This window comes from Rhincodon typus, chromosome 1 (assembly GCF_021869965.1).
Source record: "Rhincodon typus isolate 14 chromosome 1, sRhiTyp1.1, whole genome shotgun sequence".
NCBI classification, from domain to species: domain Eukaryota; kingdom Metazoa; phylum Chordata; class Chondrichthyes; order Orectolobiformes; family Rhincodontidae; genus Rhincodon; species Rhincodon typus.
The window spans coordinates 162471160-162481767 of NC_063332.1; the positions used below are offsets into that span (position 1 = coordinate 162471160).

General features: G+C 38.3%; 1 protein-coding gene and 1 long non-coding RNA gene across 3 annotated transcripts in view; one reads left to right on the forward strand and one right to left on the reverse strand.

Moving 5' to 3' along the window:
• Positions 1 to 10608, forward strand: part of polr2b (RNA polymerase II subunit B) — a 171833-nt gene that overhangs the window by 85954 nt on the left and 75271 nt on the right. The window lies entirely within an intron of this gene.
• LOC125483138 lies at positions 525 to 8370 on the reverse strand. The gene is made up of 3 exons (XR_007262106.1): positions 8257 to 8370; positions 5620 to 5692; positions 525 to 1163 (listed from the first exon to the last, which is right to left on the reverse strand). It is a non-coding gene; the product is annotated as an uncharacterized LOC125483138 (long non-coding RNA).

Consider the following 10608-nt stretch of genomic DNA (forward strand, 5'->3'; position numbering starts at 1 on the left):
GGAGTATTGCGTACAGTTCTGGTCACCGCATTATAGGAAGGATGTGGAAGCATTGGAAAGGGTGCAGAGGAGATTTACCAGGATGTTGCCTGGTATGGAGGGAAGGTCTTATGAGGAAAGGCTGAGGGACTTGAGGCTGTTTTTGTTAGAGAGAAGAAGGTTAAGAGGTGACTTAATAGAGACATACAAGATGATCAGAGGATTAGATAGGGGGGTGGACAGTGGGAGCCTTTTTCCTCGGATGGTGATGGCTAGCACGAGGGGACATAGCTTTAAATCGAGGGGTGATAGATATAGGACAGATGTCAGAGGTAGGTTCTTTACTTGGAGTAGTAAGGGCGTGGAATGCCCTGCCTGCAAAAGTAGTAGACTCGCCAACTTTAAGGGCATTTAAATGGTCATTGGATAAACATATGGATGATAATGGAATAGTTTAGGTTAGATGGGCTTCAGATTGGTTTCACAGGTTGGCGCAACATCGAGGGCCGAAGGGCCTGTACTACGCTGTAATGTTCTATGTTCTATAACTGGGAGAACATGACATTTTTAAAATAGCACCTTGCGTTCTGATCTCATCACAAAAAACACCACCTGTAAACATTAGAAAATAGCATATTCCCAATAGGTGTGGGCAGCTGAACAACCCTCACCAGAAAACCAGACTGTGAATATAGTGCAAGAACTGGGGCACTCAATTTCGGTTCGTCATGCACCCGTGCAAGTACAAGAGAATATGAGAAGCTTCAAAATGATCAGTTCTTTTTAACAGGAATGCTATATTCTATATATATATTCTATAGATAAGACTGAAATCCTTAAACTGTAGAGGGGCTTCAAGATTTACGAACGTCCGACTTAAGAATACTTATGCTTTTGGATATAATCCTATAAAGGGGTGTATTAATATCAATTTTCAAGATCTGACATACAAACATTGCCTCGTACTTATGAACAGCTATTTTGTATTGTCCTGCATTCTGCTCCAACTTGCAGACAACTCAACTTGCAAACGGACTCAAGGACAGAATCCGTTCACAACCCAAGGACTGCTTGTAATTATGGCGATTATTTCTAAACATTTTCAAAATAATTCTGAAGCAAAACTATCTCACCTCATGATAATAATCCATAATTCCTTTCAAAATTTTCTTCAAATTGCTAACCTGTAAAGTAAAAATGTGCAAACATAATACAAAGGCAACTGAAAATTCATCAATTTAAGCAAGCAATTCTTAATAAAAAGAAAAAAAACTGTAAGACTGACTGCATGTTTTTTCTTTGCTGGATATTAGTACCTCAGTGGATCACACCAGAATCTAGCTATAAGTAGAAACAAAAACACAAACTGCTGAAAAACTCAGCAGGCCTGGCAACATCTGTGGAGAGAAATCAGAGTTAACATTTCAGTCTGGTAACCCTTCTTCAGAACATAATACCAGCTTGGCCAATATTACAGCGCATTTGATTTGATTTATTACCAAGATACAGTTAAGTATTGTTTTGCTAGCTATCCAGGCAAACCATACCTTACATAAGTACATCAGGATGATAGAACAGAATGCAGAAAATTGTTACAGCTACAGAGAAGGGCAGAGAAAAATCAACCTTAATATGAGACGTCTGTTCAAAGGTCTGATAATAGCAGGGAAGAAGCTGTTCTTGAATCAAACTTTTGTATCTTCTGTCCGATGGAAGAAGGTGAAAGAGAGTATAACCAGGGTGGGAAGGGTCTTTGATTGTGTTGGCTGATTTCTCAAGGCAGCGGGAAGAATAGACGGAGCCAACGGATGAAAGGCTGGCTTGCGTAATGGACTGGGCTGCGTTCACAACTCTCTGTAATTTCATGTGGTCTTGGGCAGAGCAGTTGTCATACCAAGCTATATTGCATCTGGGTAGGATGTTTTCTATTGTGCATCTATAATAATTGCTAAGAGTCATTGTGGCCATGCTAAATTTCTTTGGCTTCCTGAGGAAATAGAGGCATTGGTGTGCTTTCTTGACCTTAGCATCAACATAGATGGACCAGCACAGATTGTTGGTGATATTTACTCCTAGGAATTTGAAACTCTCGACCATCTGCACCTCTGCACCATTCACACAGACAGGAGCATGTCCTCTACTCCGCTTCCTGAAATCGATGGCCAGCTCTTTCATTTTACTGACATTGAGGGGGAGATTATTGTCTTTACACCAAGCCACTAAGCTCTCTCTTCTGTACTCTCATCATTGTTTAAGATCCGATCCACTATGATGGTGTCAACGGCAAACTTGTAAAAGGAGCTACAGCAGAATTTGGCCACAGTTGTAAGTATACAAACAGTACAGTAAGGGGCTGAGTACGCATCCTTGCAGGGCACCAGTGTTGATGATTACCGTGGAGGAGGTGTTGTCGCCTATTTTTACTGATTGCAGGTCAGGAAGTCATAATATCTTTGCTTACTGTCCACTATGCTTCAGAGTGAAAGTACAATCAAGCCCAAGGAGCCTTTAGTAGACTACAAGGCCATAATGTGGTAATAATACGAACTGCAATGGAGGTATTTAACAAAATCTAAAAAAGTAATTATGTTTTTTAATCTAGTAGCAGACTAAAGGAGGGAAACAAACTGCGCATTCTTCTGAAAGTATTAGCAGTACTACAAGTTTTATTTAGATAAAATGGCATAAGAGGAGCCTTCTTATCCCCTAAGAAATTGTCTTGATAACTCCATTATTCCTGCATAGAAAGATTGCTACAGAAGTTTGTTTCTTTCTGGTAGAAATTTCCATTTTTAAATTACAAAATAACTATGATCTTATTTGATATTTAATCTTTTGAATCCTGAACTTGATAGAGGGGAAATCTTTGTAGATTTGGTGGCAAAACACACGATCTAAAAATGATAGGTATCAGCTTATTAGCTAGTAATATCAAGGTCACAAATTGAATCAGATAGGGACAGGAACTACTTTTCCTTACAACAGCTTAACAACTGGCCAAGTTGTGACATCAGTAGTTTAGACAATTGTTCCTAGTGCAACCGGCTTAGGTTATAGAATGGCCTGGAAATGAGAGTTGACCAAGCCTGAGTGAAAAAATGTTGTTTAAAATTCACTTTTCCAGATTATTTTTGATGCAACTCATACCAGTGAATGCAATTAAAACAGCTCGATCAGCTGAATTCTATCAGACTAAGTTAAGCATTATCGTTTGTCTCAAAAAACTACTTTCATCAAAAGCAAACTTATCAAATTAGATATGCTCCAATTCTATATCCTGCCAAGGCCTTATTTCCAAAACATGGAGGAAGCTCTGAAATGGTGTCAGTTTCTCCAGTAACTTAGTTAAAACAGCACATTTTTTAATCTCAGATTCCATTACAAACTGATCTCGACAGCAGGCTGAAACTCAAGGCACTACGAGCTGCATTCTACAAGTGAAAAGGATAGACGTATCCTAAAACTGATCATCTAACTCTTCTCCCAGGCACACTCTCATACAGAGTTTAAAAGTGCACATTATCAGCAGCTAGTCCTATTTTATTCCCATATGTGAAATTTTCATGCATGTGTTCTGCAAAGCTAAACCCCATTGTCTGCCATCCACATCACAGTTCTAGTGTAGGTGTTTAAAATTTGACTCATTTGACCGAGAGTAAAATGGTTGTGGGCTCAGTTGTCACCCCAGGACTGTCAGCCTATAACCCTCGAGCCAACTCAGTGCATGCCAAGGGATAGTGCTCTGTTACAGCGGTCATCATTTAGAGAAGACTTCAACTAGACATTACACATCCAGTGGTGATATTCAAATAAGAGCAAAGGTGGTCTCCTGGTTTCTTAGTCAACATTTAACTTGCAATCCAGCCATAAAACAGTTGGTTTATGCAGTCATTTACTCCCTTACTGCTTATGGAAACTTGCTGTGCATAAACTGGCTTCTACATTTCCCATGGTTAAACAGTAACTGCATTTCAAAGCACTAATTAGCTGTCAAAATATTTTTGAGGTACCTGAACGCACTGAATGCATCTACATTTTAAAAAAAATTTCCATTAATCTTTTGCCCTTCATTTCAAAACCTCTGTTCTTGTCCAAGCTATAAATTCTCATTTAAAAATCCCTCCATTCCATGACCTTGCTTTGCAATTTGCTCAGGTTCAACTGCAATGCCCACCATTATCTTCTGTGCATGCCGTTTCGCAGCTATATCAGTGTAAGAATCTTCAGCATATACGCTATATTTAAGAATTGATTTTCCTTACACCTCTCATTCTTGCACTGTTTCTCCTGGCCTTCAAACAAAGCTAACATACTGCTGAACAATGGATGGCTCCAGCATTCAGTACCTGAGGTTTAGCAGTGAGGATTCTGAATCATTAAATCATTCAGCGCAGGAGGCTTTTTATCCTATTAGGCTTACATCAGTCTTTTGAGGAAGAGTTACAAGAGCCTCAAATCCCTGCTCTTACCCTACAGTCCCATAATGTGCTTCAAGTTGATACTAAATTTTGTTTAAATAGTAGATATCGAAAGTACGTCCACCATCAATTCGGTCTTACATTCCAACTCATAACTCACTGAATAATTTTAAAGAACTATTTCTCCTATAGATTTCATTTGTCAATTACCTATTGTAGTTACTGAACCTGGACAGGTGAAGTCAGCTTCTCCAGCCAGTCTATCACAGCATCCCTCATTTTTGAATTCTGATTAAATGTCACTTTTGATTTTTCGGCTCCAAGGAGGAAAAGTCAACAGCTTCTCTGTTCTCTCCTTGCAATCAAAGTTCTTTATCACTGACACCATTTTAGTAAATCTCTTCCATAACGTCTCTGAGCTCTTGGTAACCTTCCTGAATTGTGGTCTGGAATTGGACACATCAGTATAGTTGATGCCTAACCAGTGATTAGACCACTATTGTTATTTTGTTTTTGCACCTTAGTCCTGAGCTACATATGCCTCTACTTATGTCAAAATAATACGATCGTCATTAAGTATCTCAAAACAAAGCCTCAGGTTTGTTGCAGATACCTCACTGCAGACAGAAATTGCCTAATATTTACACCACTGGCTAATCTTATAGGTTTAGCTGACCTATGGTTTATTTTGGATAGACTTTGCAAAGTCCTTTCCCTGGCTATTAAAATCAATCTAATTATAGAATCCCTACAGAGCAGAGAAAGGCCATTTAACCCAACGAGCCTGCAACGACCTTCTGAAGTGCATCCCACCCACACCCAGACCCCATCCTATCTCCATAACCCTACATTTACCCTGGTTAATCTATCTAGCCTACACATACCTGGACACTACTTGACTTCCACAGTCCGAAGTTGAGGGGGGAAACTGGAGCACCCAGCGAAAAAACCACAGGCACGGGGAGAATGTGCAAACTCCACACAGTCACCCAAGGCTGGAATCAAACCAGAGTCCCTGGCACTGTGACTATGTTACTTGTGCTAATGTTACTTGAAAATTGTTCTTAAATCAGAAAATAAATCAATTCTTAGTTGCAGCACAAAGCTCTATGACATACAAGTTAACTGTTCTATTCTTGCCCTTCATTCAGTTTTCTTCTGATTTTCCTCTATTGGGGATTTTAAAGTGAACTATAGCCAATAAATAACAAAGACAAATTACCTTTAGTCGCCAGTTGTCCCCCACTTCTGTCTTGATACGACTCATCCAGGTTTCATCAAACCATGATTGATCTCTGCAAATTAAAGACAAATTTATTTTCTTTTTAAAAATGCATGCATTACCAATTAATATGTAAATGCACATCACATTTCATCTTGGATATTGATCAGTTGAAATATAAAGCATTCATGAAAATTCAAGAATTGCCTGAACCTGAAAATCAACAGTCACTTAATACTTGGTTAAGTAAATAAAGTGGCGTTGAGAGGTTATGCTCTCCATTAAGTAAGATGTTAGAGGCACATCTTCAAAAAGTGGAAATTCAAAACCATAGATAACCAAATAGAAGTCTTACTAAATTTACTGTTGGCTTCAAGTATTTACACCTTTTGCTCTATAGGCTACTAGCAAACCTTTCAGAGACAGCTGGACCAAGTATGGCTTTAAGATGTCAGCTTTTCATGAAAGAAACCTAAACTCAATGCTAAAACTGCAAATTTCAACTTAACTTGCTTTTTGAATTCATTTTTAGTCAGTCAATCATGGGCTAAGAAGTTTATAAAACGCACCAAGGTCTAAAAGTGAAGGATATGGAAAGTCCAAACAGCTAAACAACCGGATTTAACAATGCTGAAGTTTAAATGAGAGTTAAATTAATAGAAATGAAGCTAAAATAAGTATTGAAAAACAAAGCTCCTCCTTGATAAGCTAAATATTGCATATAAGTATCATGAAATTTCTATGAAACGAGAACAGTGAAATGCAGGGAAAACAAGCACAGGGAGAGCATCTAAAAATCTGTGTAGTTACATCATAACTGGGCCTCATCCTACAAGTTCTGATCAACTGCCAATATCAAACATTCCAGTATGCTCCAGGAATTGACCATATCTGATACATCAGATACCATTTCCTGAAACATATTATTTACCATAAAAATGTTTCTACTGGAAATAAAACAGCTTCCATAAGAACAAAAACAGAAATTGCTAGAAAATCTCAAAAGGTCTGGCAGCATCTATGGAGAAAAATCAAAGTTAACTTTTCAGGTCCAGCGACCCTTTTTCAGTTTTCAGTTCAGAAGAAGGGTCATTGTGCCCATAATGTTAACTCTGGTTTGTATTCACAGATGCTGCCAGACCTGCTGAGATTTTCCAGCAATTTCTATGTCTGTTCTTGTTTCAGATTTCCAGCATCCGCAGTTCTTTCATTATTTTGTCTAACTTTGAAAGGAATTGGCAGTCAAAGAAAAAAACAACTGAAGTGATTTTATAAGCACAAGAATATATATCCAGTTGCTTTGACACTGAAGTAAGGAATTCAGGGTAGAGGAGTGAGAAGAGAGGGAATTGAAAGGAGTGTAAGAGGTGATGGAAAATGTAGACTTTTCCACTATAACTGACAAACTGAAAACTGCACTTGCAAAGTGTTATGCATCACGAACTAGCACACTAGAAATCAAACCTGGCTGCCCCTGGAATCACCACAAAGTTAAAGATTTTAAACGATATGCAGAATTTCCTCGATTTATCTGTCTTTTAGACCCAGGTGACAGGAAGTATGAAGCAGGTGCCTCTACTTCACAAGAATTACTATTTATTACAAATAAAGTCTTGCTACAGATGAATAATTATAAACTATCAGCATACAGCACTACTAGTCAAAACCCTAACCCACTTATAAAATTCCCTCTCTAACCATGCATACATGCAAAAACAAACCCACAGGTGTCACAAGTTGAGGGAAAGACTGGTAAGGTAATTCAGTCATTTCTGTCCACAGCATTTGCTGAAATGATACATTTGCTAACCAGAGAACCATTCTCGACCTTCCTTTGAGGTATTTTCACTAGTGTGCAAGACGCATAATGTGACTGGTTCACGCTTCTAATTGGTAGAACTTATAAGTCACAGCTTCCAGCAACTGGTAACAAGAAGTAAATTGGCTATCTTCAGATTTAAGGTGCTTTTTTACTGTAGAGTTAAAAACGGTTTCTTCCCTTTTATACAGAGCCCATTGACTCGAGCTCATCTGTAATGTGCCTTTCCTCACTGCTTGAACTAACAGGTGAATAAACGGAAATAAAAACCGAAAGAACTATGAATGCCGTAAATCAGGAACAGAAACAGGAGTTGCTGGAAAAGCTCAGCATCTCAGCAGTTCTGAGTAATAGTCACCAGACCTGAAACATTAACTCTGATTTTTCTTCACAGATGCTGCCAGACCTGCTGAGCTTTTCAAGCAACTTCTGTTTTTGTTCACAAGATGAATAAACGGCACTTGCAATGAGATTGAGTGACTTGTTTTTAAGGAAGTGCAGTGACCTTTCAAAAATCCTTGGCTTTTTAACAGCTTTCTTCCACCCCCATTTCTGTCCACAATCAAACATACAGAAAACTATACAGACACAGTGTTTACAACGATTGGAGGTTTGTGGACAAGCTGCGCACAAAGTACACAAGGTTATTGCTGTAGAAATAGGTGCAGCTGCATCACAGAACTTATTACTGCATTTTATTTCACAAGATATATATAGACTATTTGGGTGTAGTTTGCACAGAACTAGGATTAAAAAATGTAAAACAAAGGATTATGTTCAGATAACAGAAAGACAGAATATTATACTTTCAAACTCACATTTTCTGTAAGACTTGTGCCATTACGACCCCACTTGTCAAATCGTCTATTTTCTTGCATGGCACCTGCACACCAAATGTCTGGACCTTCGAGGCAAAAGAATTTAAACCATTAGTATATGTATAACTTCACATTATTGTTTGATCTGAAGATTAGATTTCCGTGTTTTATGTGATATGATGCAAGTTATCTCCATTGCTGTCAACTAATGAAGAATGCGCTATAATTGTAATATGGCTTTCCTTTGCATTGTTGACTGTTTTTTGGAAGGTGGGAAAAGAAGCTGTAAAGAACACATTAGAATTTACAGGCTTCATAAAGGAATGCGTTAATCATTGACAATTTGCCAAACAGAAAAATTTGGAAAAACAATTCAAAAAGCAACATTTCTGTTGAACAATTTACTGATGCAATACCCAAAACAATCCACTAAATAAGACATCATAAGCAAGTTAGCACTCATGTAGACAACAGGGGGGTCCCCAATTTACAATCATCTAATTTATGAATTCTTGTATCTACAAACATAATCCCATCCAGGTGTGTAATTTTAAAGATCCAACATAAGAATGTTTCCTTGGATTTACAAACGGTTATTTTATAGTGACTTGCATTGTGTTCCTACTTACGTATAAGTTGACTTGCAAACAGACTCAAGAACAGAACCCATTCACAATCCAAGGACTGGCTGTACATTCGTCCATCTACCACCTACATTGCACACATGCTCATTGGAGCCATTATTTATTGGTGCCATCACATTCACCATTGACTGAAGTGCACTTGAGAGTCTTCATTCCCTTCTATATCTTCAGCATCTATTCTTCTAAGAATCTTATTCTCCTTTCATATTTCCCTTCTGTTCACCACAGGAATTCTGTGCCCATCCAGCACATGCCACATTAACATCAAATATGTTTTTAATCACATTGTAAAATGACCCAAGACACTTCACAATAAAGTTAAAATGTGACAGTTAGCCACATGAGAAACTAGCACAGTTGACGAAAATACTGACAAAGAAGTCACCTTTAATAAGTGTTTTAAGGAAGGAACGTGAGGTAAAGGTTCTAAGACGTTTATGGAAGGATCTCCAGAGCTTAGGGCCATCGCAAGTGAAGGCACACCCATCAGTGGTGATCACAAAGAGGACAGAATTGAAGTAGCAGATAACCGAGCATTGGAAGCTGGGAGAAATTTTAGAGGTAGGAGGAACTTAGGGCATGGGCACACTTTGAATGATCTCATGCTTACAGAATGTACAATGAGAGAGATCAAAAACTGCATGTTAGAATAGTGTTAACTCTAGAAATGAGGCAGGTGAGCTGAGTTGGAGTAGAATCATAGGATACCTACAGTGTGGAAGCAGGCCATTCAACCCATTGAGTCCACACCAAACGTACTACCTAGATGCACTCTTTACCTTAACCCTGTAAACTTGTATTTCCCATGGCCAATCCACCTAACCTGCACATCTTTGGATTGTGGGGGGGAAACTGGAGCACCCAGAGGAAACTCCACACAGACAGTCAACGGAGGGTGGAATCAAACCTAGATCCCTGGCGCCGTGAAGCAGCAGTGCTAACCACTGAGCCAAGGAGTCAAGCAACATTACCAAGACTAAATAGGCTCAGTTATTGCACAGATACATGGCCAGATTATCAGCTTACAAGTCATTGCTGGTTCTTCTACGTGTGTAGCTCAGGTAATTTAATCCAATCTAATTTGTACTACTACTGCTATAACCTAACCAACTACATAAATACCAGTTATTCTGCCTTGCTTACTGACAACTTATATTTACAACACAAATTTCACTTAAACTAGTAATCAGTGAATTGATGTTCAAGAGAGCAAAACAAATCTTTAACTGAACTTCTTACAATCAGTTATGTCTTCACCCCTATCTTCTGAATCATTCAAAATAGTGCTCAAGGATTAGCGAATAGCAAACAAACACCACTCTTTAAAGGGGCACTGGATGTCCAGAAAATAAGATTTAACAGTCATTGAAAAAAATTGGAAAATATCTTGAACTAAGGCTAATTAAACAGGTAAGCAGATATATATTTCAATGACAGGGATGGAAACAGCGATTTATGAAAGGAAAGCTTATAGTCACTAGAAGTTCCAGTTGGCAGTCCTCGATGTTTAATCAACCTTTTGGACAATAGAAATTTTTGCCTATGTTTTGAACTTCAAGATTTTTTATAATATACCATATCACAAGGTTAATCCAGAAATTTGGAAAGCATGAATAGCAGACCAGGTTTAGAAGTGAACCAAATGAAAGGGTGATGGTGAAGAAGCAAGAAATAACTAGATCGATGCCACAGGAATCAGTTTATAATG